This window comes from Mobula hypostoma, chromosome 13 (genome assembly GCF_963921235.1).
Source record: "Mobula hypostoma chromosome 13, sMobHyp1.1, whole genome shotgun sequence".
Taxonomy (NCBI): Eukaryota; Metazoa; Chordata; class Chondrichthyes; order Myliobatiformes; family Myliobatidae; genus Mobula; species Mobula hypostoma.
Genome location: NC_086109.1, coordinates 78,227,651 through 78,239,996, shown reverse-complemented (window position 1 = coordinate 78,239,996; position 12,346 = coordinate 78,227,651).

The window sequence follows — 12,346 nt, the reverse complement described above, 5'->3', positions numbered from 1 at the left end:
TCCCCCTTGAATTTCCCACCCCTTACCTTAAAGCCATGTCCTCTTGTATTGAGCAGTGCTGCCCTGGGGAAGAGGCGCTGGCTATCCACTCTATCTATTCCTCTTATTATCTTGTACACCTCTATCATGTCTCCTCTCATCCTCCTTCTCTCCAAAGAGTAAAGCCCTAGCTCCCTTAATCTCTGATCATAATGCATACTTTCTAAACCAGGCGGCATCCTGGTAAATCTCCTCCAAGGCAGAGTACAAAGTAAATGGCAGGATACTTGGTAGTGTGGAGGAGCAGAGGGATCTTGGGGTACATGTCCACAGATCCCTGAAAGTTGCCTCACAGGTGGATAGGGTAGTTAAGAAAGCTTATGGGGTGTTAGCTTTCATAAGTCGAGGGATAGAGTTTAAGAGTCGCGATGTAGTGATGCAACTCTATAAAACTCTGGTTAGGCCACACTTGGAGTACTGTGTCCAGTTCTGGTCACCTCACTATAGGAAGGATGTGGAAGCATTGGAAAGGGTACAGAGGAGATTTACCAGGATGCCGCCTGGTTTAGAAAGTATGCATTATGATCAGAGATTAAGGGAGCTAGGGCTTTACTCTTTAACTTTTCACTTTAACTAGGCATGGTAAGAAACCTTAGATCCCACACCACCAAGTTCAGGAACAGTGCTTATACTACAACCATCAGGCTCCTGGGCTAAAGTGGATAACTTCACTCACCACAAATCTAACCTTATTCTACAACCTATAGACACCCTTTCAAAGATTGTACAATTCCTGTTCTCAATATTTTTTATTTATTTGCACAATTTGTCTTCTTTTGCACATTGATTGTTTGTCAGTTTCTGTTTATGTATAGTTTTTCATAAATTCTATTGTATTTCTTTATTTTTCTCTAAATACCTGCTAGAAAATGAATCTCAAGGTAATACTGTATGAGGTAACATATACGTAATTCGATAATAAATTGTACTTTGACTTTGTCAGCAAATCCAATTCTATTTGCTGTTGTATAACCTTTCTCACTATCCATAACTCTACCAATTTTTATCCCTATGTTTCTATCTCTATTATTTTTTATAAAATGCTGTAGTTCCCTCAAAACTAATCAATAAGCTTCAAGACCTTGCCGTCAATATCTCTTTGTGCAATTGAATCCTCGGTTTCCTCACATGCAGTCAGTTTGGATTGGCAACAGCATCTCCTCCACAATCTCCATTTGCACAGGTACACCGCACAGACTGCGTGCTTAAACCCCTGCTCTTCTTGCTTTTTACTTATGGCCGTGTGGCTGAGCACAGCTCTAATGCCACACTGGGTTTGCTGCCGACAACACTGCCATTGACCGAATCAAAGCTGGTGTTGTATTGCTATATGGGAGGGAGATTGAAAATCTGGCTGAGAGGCAACACACCAACAACCTCTTAATCAATGTCAGCTAGACCAAGGAGCTGATAATTGACCAGGAGGAGAAGTACATGAGCAGTCCTTATCGGGGGTATCAGAGGTAGAGAGGGTCAGCAACTTTAAATTCCTTGGTGTTATCATTTCAGAGAAACTGTCCAGGCCCAGCTTCTAAGTCCAGTTATGAAGAAAGCACGGCAGAGCCTCTGCTTCCTTAGAAGTGTGCCAAGGTTCTAAAACTTTGATAAACTTCTATAGATATGAGCTCGAGAGTATATTGACTGGCTGCATCACAGCCCTTGAATGGAAAATCCTACAAAACGTAAGGGATATGGCCCGGTCTATCATGGATAAAGCCTTTCTCACCATTGAGGACATCTACATGGAGCATTGTTGCAGGAAAGCAGCATCCATCATCAGAGTCCCCTACCACCCTGGTCATGCATTCTTCTCACAGCTGCCATCAGGAAGAAGGTAAAGGGGTGTCAGGACTCACACTACCAGGTTCAGGAACAGTTATTAACTCTTGACCAATAGGCTCTTGAACCGGAGAGGATAACTTCACTCAACCTTACTTGCCCCATCATTGAACTGTTTCCACAATCTATGGTCTCGCTTTCAATGACCCTTCATCTCATGTTCTTGATTTCTTTCTACCTACCTATCTATCTATTTGTTTATTTATTTATATTTATTTATTATTATGTCCTTTTGTATTTGCCCTGTCTGTTGTCTTTCGCACACTGTTGTCCACCCCATTGGTGCGGTCTTTCATTGATTCTAGTATGGTTATTGGATTTATTGAGTATGCCTGTGAGAAAATGAATCTCAGGGTTGTACACGGTGAACTTGAACTTTTACTCACCAGAAGTCCTATTATTTCCCATCTTAGTATTTTTTAAAAAATTGTAATAAAGCACATTGCAACTGCTAAATATAAATTTTGGATACTTTCCTGAAGGAAAATAATTGATCAAAGCATCTCAGAATCTAACAATGCTAATGGGCTTGTTGAATATCATGTTATGTCCTAATTCTGAATGCTATAAACTCTTGGCATTTGTCTAGTAATGTGGAGACATGAAAAGATTTCAATGCCATTGACATCTTGTATTTAGTAAATTCTGCCCTAATGTTGCCTCTCAGACCTGTTTAAAATAAATTACATTGTAATAAACTATTTGGGCCTTCAGACTTGTGGCAGCTCTAAGTCAGGGTGGTCCCATCAGTCTCACAGACCTGAAACTTCCCTAATAGCCCTTTGGAAGTTTCGGCTTTAGGCGTTTATCCAAATGCCACTAAATGTGTCTTTACCTCTTCTTCAGACAGTGCAATTCAGATCATGATGAGCTAAAACCCCTCACCTCTTTTTGGATTCTTTTGAAGTAAAAAACTACATGATAGAAAATTGCCCCGAAGCAGAGAAATTCAAAATGTTCTTGGTGGTAACCCCCACTTGAAACATTCAATATAGGTTTTCCATACGAGTGGAGCTGGGTACTTTACTTCTGGACAAATAAGTCTTGCTCCCATAATTGGATTGATGGTACAGTCCCATCTACTGCTTTGTTTGATTGGTCATTTTGCACTGGTGTCCTTGTATTGAAATAAACTGCAATGAACATTTAAAAATTAGCTTTATTTGTAACACGTACATGAAAACATACAGTGAAATGTGTCACTTATGTCAATGACCAATACGTAGTGAGGATGTTCTGGGAGCAGCCTGCAAATGTCACCATGCTTCCGTCTCCAACACAGCATGCCCACGATTTACTAACTCTAACCCAAGCACAAACGATACGCTTCACTTTTTTTTTGTGTAAATGGGACAAATAAATCTGAATCCTGAATTCTGATTTAGAAAGAGAATGTAAAAAGGTAACAGAGAACAGAGAGATACAGCACAGGAACGTGGGAGGAACCTCACATGGTCATGGGGAAAACATACAAACTCTTTACAGACAACGGCCGGAATTGAACCACTGATTTTCCGGTCACTGATGCTGTAAAGCTTTACTCTACTGTACCCCCCACACTTATGAGATGCCAAAAACCTTCACGAGAATTATCTACTTTGAAACAATTTTGCACAGTTACTGGAATTCTTATTTTAATTGACCGTGCTTCAGAAGGTTCGATAATCTGGCTTTTCTGGTAATAAAATTCATTATATAGTGCTAAGGCAGTGTTCAAATTATATCTGAAATAAAACATTAAAGTTAATCGTATGTACAGTATTGTCCTTATGGCTCTGGTATAAAGTGTTTCCATAATGTTGCAGTATATGTTAAAATTTCTGATGGGGAGCAGGGACAATCTCATACTGTGGACTGAAGATGCTGCCAGTTTCTGATGAATGAATATTGCATCCTAATAAGAAGGCAGATTGACAGTAGGGGCAAAAATGCAACTTTGAGGTTTGGTCTTTAATTACCATGGAGATAAGCTGATCTTTCCAAGTAAAGATGGACATCAGTGCACACTGGGCACTCCACATCAACAGACATTCCAGGCCTGGCTGCTGATAATTGCAGGCTTATTTCCAGCTAAAGCAATAAAGCGCTGTCATTAGCTAGTATGAAACAGAAGGCAAATCCTAATTTCCACTGATGTCTCCTTAATGGAAAGATTCATGCTGAACGTTTAGAGAAAATGCCTACTTTGAAGCAATTTTGTATATTAACTGTGGTTTCTGTTCTAAGTGGCCCTTTGGCACAGAAAACAGTTCAGCACAGCAAAATTGAACAATGCCCTTACCACGGACCCTTCTAACTTGTCCCTTTTGAACACTTAACAGTTCATACTAAACTAAAGTGCAACAGAACAAATAACTAGCCACTTACAAGTAAGTTACGAGCTGCCATCAGGAGAAATGGATGATGGAGTAGGTCTTGGATGCTGCCGGGGAGGGTTTAGGCTAGATTAGTATATATCTGAGAGCCTCAAAGTGAATTCAGGAAGAAGAGAGTGAAATGCAAGGCAAGAAGTAGAAGATGGAAAGGTAGTAATGAAATAAATAGATGGTTAAAGCAGAGTTGGGCAGAAAATGTGGTTAAAGTACAGGGAAATGTTAGCATGGTGCTGGATCTGAATGCTTAGAGCTTACACAACAAGGTTAGTGAAGTAATGGCACAAACAGAAGTGAGCAGGTATGAAATGATCATCATAATGGACGTGTGGTTGTAGTGTGATTAAAGCTAAGGGCTAAATATTCCAGGGCATTTAACATTGTGTTCTGTTTTGTTCTGCCAAACATTGTGGGCATACTATGTTGGCACCAGAATGTGTGGCAACACTTGCGGGCTGTCCCAACGCATCCCAACGCAAACAACACATTTCACTATATGTTTCGATGCACGTGTGATAATAAATCTGAATGCTGAATCTTGTAAAAAGGAGAACATAGATTATACAGTGTAGAAATTGGCCCTTCGGCCCTTTGAATTTGTGCTGACCTTCGGGCTTTCATTTACACTAATTGTACTTTAGTTCTATTTTACATATTCTTCCCTATTCCCATAGGTTCTCACTTCAATTCAGAAACAGAATTAGGTTTAATATTACTGGTATATGTAGTGAAATCTACGATGCAGTACATAATGATAGAGAAAAAACAGTGAATTACAGTATAAGTATTTATATTAAAAAGTTACATTAAATAAATTTTTAAAAATAATAAGTAGGGAGATAGCGTTCAGGGTTCAATGTTGATTCAGAAATCAGATGGCAGAGGGGAAGAAGCTGTTCCTGAGTCACTGAGTCTGGGCCTTTAGGCTTCTGTACCTCCTCCCTGATGGTAGCAATGAGAAGAGGTTATGTCCTGTGTCATGGGAGACTTAATGATGGACGTCGCCTTTTTGAGGCATCGCTCCTTGAAGATGTTGTAGATGCTGGGGAGGCTGGTGCCCATGATGGAGCTGACTAATTTTGCGACTCTCTGCAACTTACTTCGATCCTGTGCAGCAGCCCCCCGTACCAGATGGTGATGCAGCCAGTCAGAGTGCTCTCCACGGTACATCTGTAGAGATCTGCAAGTGTTTTTGGTGATATACATGATTTCCTCAAACTCCTAATGTAATGTTGCTGCTGGCTTGCCTCCTTTATAGCTGCATCGATATGTTGGGTTCAGGTTAAGTTCTCAGGGACATTGACACCTAGGAACTTGAAACTGCTCACTCTCTCCACTTCTGATCCCTCAGCCACTTGGCCACATATAAGAGGTATTTTTAGCAGCCAATTAACCTAACCATTTGCATGAGGGAGAAGACTGGAGCTTCCGGAAGAAACACATAAGCTCAGGGAGAGAATATGCATTCTTCACACAGGCAGCATCCATGATCAGGATGGAACTGGGGAGGGGGGGATTGGGGGAGGGTCTCTGGCATTATGAGCCAGCACACTACCCCCGTGGCGAAGCACTGTTAATAGAAATTAGTGGGGTAGTGAGAAATGATCAAACAAAGGATGCTAAAGCAATGCACAGGAAATGGAAATGTCTGCAGAAAGAGGTGGATACAGCACACTCCATCACAGACAAAGCCCTCTCCACCGCTGTGCACATTTACATGGAGCACTGCTGAAAGAAAGCAACATCCATCATCGAGCTCCCCCCCCACCCCCACCATCCAAAACATGCACTCTTTCCACTACTACTGTTGGCTAGAAGGTACAGGAGCCTTGGGTCCCACACTACCAGGTTCAGGAACAGTTACCACCCTGTACCACCCGGGTGCCTAGACCGGTGTTGATAACTTCACTCCCCTCAACTCGGTAAACTTCCACAACCTATACACTCACTTTCAAAGACTCTGCAACTCATCTTTTCAGTATTATTATTTATCTATTTATTTATTTTTCCATGCACATTGGTTGTTTTTGTATAAGGTTCTTCATAAATTCTATTGTATTTCTGTGCTTTTCTGTAAAGGCCGACAAGAAAGTGAATCTCAGAGTTCTATATAGACATATACTGTGCATACTTCGTTAATAAATTGACTGACTTTGATAAAGATTAAACATAATCATCGTTACTGAAGGAAGAGCACTAAAGCTTTGTCACACAAGAATAGATGTAGATTAGGTTACAGAGCTCTACCCTGGGTGTTCACCGGGTTTGAAAAGAAAAGGAGGAGGAGCCAATGGAGTAAAAATTACTCACTCTTCCTTCAGTTAGTCCTGACGAAGGGTCTCGGCCTGAAACGTCGACTGCACCTTTTCCTACAGATGCTGCTTGGCCTGCTGCGTTCACCAGCAAATTTGATGTATGTTGCTTGAATTTCCAGCATCTGCAGAATTCCTGTTGTTTGTTTGGGAGTGAAAATGAATTGGTTTTGAATAGATTTAGCTGTCTTTTATCTTCTTTAATTCAGTGAAGATTTCAGACAGTGATATGGTTTGAAATATTTCCTTAATATCAGAAAGAATGTCTCTAAGTGCTTAACGAGTACCTTCATTCATTGGTATTGTATCCAATACAGATTAACATGATACAGTTGCGAGATAGTTGTTACAAAACGGGCTAATCCTTTCGGAGCATAACAAATACATTTCAGGATTAGTCTCATAGTTTTTTTTGCTATTAGCTAAAAAAACAAATTATTTAAATCTGTTTTTATCCCACTTACACCTTTGAAAGATACACATCCATATTAGAAAGTCTGTCAACAATCTTGGAAGAGAGTTTGCCTCTTTTATCATGATGAGCCCACTCTCAGGTTCAAGGAGTAAAAGCTCATATTCCATCTGGGTAGCCTCCAACCTGGTGACATGAACCGATGTTCGACTCAGTTTCGCCAATTAAAGCTTCCATTGTTCGCCGATTAAAGCAGCGAGGGAGATTGAAACATTGAGGCAAATGCAGAAGGTGCGCGCTGACTTTATATCGCTGGTGGGATTGCTCTGCTGCCGGGGAGGGGAGACAGCCTTTTTATCTCTGGTAAGATCACTCTGCTGCCAAAGAGGGAAAGGCCTGTTTCTGTTCCCGGAGAATGTTACCCAGGTTTTCTGCATTTTGGGTTTGGACTTGGACTATATTTCAGTCTTATAGTTTTGATATTCTATGTTTTTGCCTGATCTTTCTTGTTTTTTTTTGTGTGGAGGAGGGGGATTTGAGGGTTGATATGCCTGTTCCATTTTTGTTCTTTTTTTTTGTGTGGGGACGAGGGATTTAGGGGTTGATGGTCGTGTACCACTCTTTTCTTTCTTGGTTTCGTGGCTATCTAGAAAAGGAGAGTTTCAGAGTTGTATACTTTGATAATACATGAGCTTTTGAACCTTTGGTACTTTTAAAACGTTTGAGCTTCCGATGATTTCTCCCTCCTCACTCTTCACTTGTTTTCCATTCCACATCCTGGCTCCCCTTTTACCCCTTCTCTTTTCACCTGCCTCTCTCCGATGGCCCTCCTCCTTCCCTTTCTCCCATGGTCCACTCTCCTCTTCTATCAGATTCCTCTTCTTCAGTCTGTTACATTTTCCACTTATCACGTTCCAGTACATCAGTTTATCCCCTTTCTCCCTCAGCTGGCTTCACCTATCACATGCCAGTTTGTACTCCTTCCCCACGCCTCCCCAAAACCTTCTTATTCTGGCTTCTTCCCTTTTGCTTTCCAGTCCCGATAAAAGATCTTGGGACCTGCAATGTCAACTCTTTGTTCCTCCCCATGGATCCTGCCTGACCTGTTGAGTCCCTCCAGTATTTTGTGTGTGTAGTCTATCTTCTGTAATATATGTAATCAAAGCAAGCACTGTTCTGTAAAAACAGTACTTACACTACAATTCTGCACAACTTAAAAAAACATGTTTTCCTGTGGTTTGAGGAGCTTAACAATTTTGTTACTGCTGAATTGAAAAATGGGAATATTATTAAAGAAGTGGTAGGCTCCATTATTATATAAATGGTAGCCAAACACTTAAAAAAAATTAATGACTATGAAGAAGTAAAATGAATTTCTGAACTGAAAATAATGTTTGACATATCTGTTAAAGCTTGCTTAGGTTATAGCCAACGGTGCATATAAGGGAGAAGCCAGCGAATATGTACTTGAACTTTCAGAATGCTTTCATGTGTGACACACAAGCAGCAGAAAGCAGAGTAGGAATAAGCAGACTTATTCCTGGTTGGCAGGTGGTTATGAGTATGGTACCATAGGGATAAGTCCTGGGGCCCCAGCTGTTCACAGCCTGCAGCAATGATTTCTATGAGACAACCAGGTATTCAAGTTTGCTGATGGCACAAATTGGGCACCTGTGAGAGTCGAGAGGAAGCTGCAGAAAGGATTCACGGGGTTATTGGCAGGCAAAGTGAGTGGGCTAGCACGCAAAAAATAAAGCAGTCACCTACCGCAGGAGAAGAAAAATAAAAAAGAGGTTTTCTTTATTGTTAGATAGTGAGAAAATGAAAGGTTTTCATGTTCTGGTAAATGGATCAGTATAAGTTGATGTACATCTTCAGCAGGGAAGTAGGGAGTCAAATTAATCTGTTGGTCTTCACTACAAAAGGATTTAATGTAGGAGTAAAAGCAATTATATCACTCAGAGGGTGGTGGTGTGAGTGTGGAATGAGCTGCCAGCAGAAGTGGTGGGTGTGGGTTCAAGTATAACACTTAAGAGAAGCTCGGGTAAGTACATGGTTGGGAAGGGTATGGTTAGAGGGCTGTGGTCCAGGTGCGGGTCATTGGTATTGGGCAGAATACCAGTTCGGTAAGGACTATATTGGTTGATGGGCTGTAGTGCACTATGACTCTATGTAGAACATGCAATGAGGCCAGCTATGTGGATGGCTGTCAAAGGGGGTCATTGGATGTCAGGCTGTCTCAGGTTGGTGAGTCCCAGGATTGTATATCTGTGTGAGCTGGAGACATGAGGACGCTCAAGGGCTGATAAATCAGCAAGCCCAGAGTTTGAACCGGGACTTTTAGCGTCCTGTCATTGCCACACTCAAGTGTCAATACCAAAGATTGAAGTCCAAAAGTCAATCAGAAGTCTGGAAATTGAAGACTGATGGCTGAAGCCTAGAGAGTGGATGTCTGTTCTGGAGTTGGAGGACTGTACGTGTGTGTTGCAGGGTGGGAGGGAGGAAAGGGGCTTGTTCCCCTATTGTTTTTTTTGTTGCTTGTTGTTTTCTGTGTTGTTTTCTGCCAAGCATTCTTGGCATGATACGTTAGTCCCAGAATGTGTGGTGACATTTTGCGGGCTGTCCCCAGCAGATCCTTAGGTTGTGTTGGTTGTGCTGGAAGCATTTCATTTTGTGTTTCCATGTACATGTGTTAATGAAGTCTGAATGTGAATCTGTATCTGAATCTGAATCTAGAATAATTTCTACTGGTTTGATCTCCCTGTCCTGGGAAAGATGTGTTTACAATTGATGGAGCAAATGAAAGTTCAGCAGATTGACTCCTGGGATGGAGAACTTTTATAGTAAGGATAGTTTTTAGCGGAGCAACCATCTACTTTTTAAAGTTAAAAAGAATGAGGAGTGATTTTGTTAAATTTTTTATCAGAATGACCGGGTAACATTTCCCCTAGCTGGGATGTCCAGAGGCCCATGTCACATTCTTAAAATAAGAGACAGCCAAACAGATCAGAGGACCCAGTAGAGAGTAAGCCTTTGGAATTTTCTGCCCAGAAGGAATGTGAAGGCTCGGTCACTGAGTATATTCAAGACAGAGATTGATAGAGTTTTAGATTCTAAGACATGAGTCGTTAGTGCAGAAAGAAAAGGTGAGCCATTGTCTTTTGAATGATGGAGCAAGCGTGATAAGCCTGCTTCTTTTATGTTCCTCTGCTACAATTGTTTTTCCCTTCAAGTTTATTGCAGTTTGACAGTGAAAACTTTGGAGATCACAGTCATTTTGCCAGTCCGTGAATTCAAGGAGAATCGCATATGTTCTCATAATTCTACGTGATTAAAAATTGTCAGAAATAAATTGAAGAGAGTCTCTGTTAAAACTGATAGACTTTCAAGGTATCAATTAAAGTGAAAAATGAGCCTATTTCATGATGTTATCCCACAGATAAGTTTGTTAGAAATATCGAGAAATGATTCAAAAAATCTTCTATGTATAATAGTTCTATTCATAAATCTCCATGGCTTGGAATAAAATGGTTGTAGTTTTCTGCTTTACATCAATGAAATTATATATCATTATCATTGTTAAAGATGCTCGGTAACAAATGTGATCTTCAAGAACTTAGATAGGTTAAGATAGGCCGAGCCTCAAAATAGAAGGATGTCCATTAAGAACAGAGATGAGGAGGAATTTCTTTTGCCAGCGGGTGGAGGTCAAGACATTGTGTATATTTAAAGTGGAGGTTGATAGGTTCTTGATTAGTAAGGGCCTCAAAGGTTGGTTGGGGGGAGGCAAAAGAATAGGGTTGAGAGGGATAATAAAATAGCCATGATAGAATGGTGGGGTAGATTTGGCAGGCCGAATGGCCTACTTCTGCTCCTATTTCTTATGGTCTTATAAATGTAGGTATCAATCTATTATCAAGTAATCCCTGTCTAACAATTAAGCATTAAGCTATCATTTTCATGCTTTATTTGGCATTATGCTCTCTTCTGTAATTCTGGAATCAGTAGCATTAGTAAGACTTTGGACAATAAGAGGCAGAGATTAGTCTATGGTCACTAGTGATGAATGGGTGCTAATTACATTTCATTGGGTAGCAACTTATGCATGTGTGCCTAGAAATTTGTTTATACCCACAAATTGGTGCTAATCTATTAGTTTACTACTACGTCGACTCAGGCCTAGGGGGCCGGCGTCAGGCACCATGATGGACTCTCCACTTCTCCCTCTCCCTCATCAGTGTGTTCAGTTCATCTACATTAGCCGCGCCGCTGTCTTCTAGGAGCGTGTTGACCATTGTCTTGGGAGGGTGCCCAGGGTTCATCCTCCCGTGCTTGGGCTCCTATGTGATGACTGGGCTGGCAGGTAGCTCGGGGTGGCATAGACAGTGCCCCGCTAGTTGTAGTCTTCTCGCCTCGATTTTAGTAGTGAGCATCGGTAGGTCGTCATAGAGCTCGACGTTCGTCATGTGCTGTTGCCAACACTCGTGAAGAGCCATCCAGAGCATTTGTGTATAGCAACCATCTAGAGACTTTCGCGTAGTCTTGGTGAGTGTCCACGTCTCCCATCTGTACGTGAGAATGGACTCTATGACTGCTATGAAGATCCTCTTTTTAAGCCCCCTGGTCAGGTTCGACTTCCTGATTTCCTTCATGTCGTTCATAGCCCTCCACACCAGCACCTTCCGTATCTTTATATCCTTCTCTGAACTCATCATTCCTGACCCGAGGTACTTGTAGTCAAAGACTTTCTTAATGGTATCGTTCTTTACGGTCTTGAGAGTACCTTCATCGCAGTAAAACGTCATGTACTCTGTCTTTTTAGCATTTAGGTGAAGTCCAACTTTATTGCACTCAATTTCCACTTTTGTCAGTAGCTGCTGTGCTTCCTCCATCTGGTCAGAGAGCAGGACTATGTCATCTGCAAAATCGAGATCTGTGAGCGTAACTGGTCTGACACTTTTGGTTCGTCCTGGTTTTATGGTAAAACCAAGCTACGACCAAGGAGGAAGTAGTAGTAGTAGTATTAGTTTATGTTGTACCAGTGACCATTTGGTTGTTTGTGTGCAATTTGAAATGTCAGATTCAGAAGCAGAATCAGAAACAGAATCGGGTTTATTATCAATGACATTTGTTGTGTAATTTGTTGCTTGCGGCAGCAGTACAGTGAAATACATAAAATATAGAATAAATTGCAATAAAAATATATATTTAAAATTAAATAAGAAAAGCAAAAATGAGACAGTGTTCAGGTGATCACTTTCTGTTCAGTCATGTCTGAAATTCAAGGCTTTGGGCATTGCTGAGTTTCCCTTTCATAAGAGTAAAGCTTCTGTTTTGTTCACGGATGAATGGAGAGTGGGTAATGGAAAACA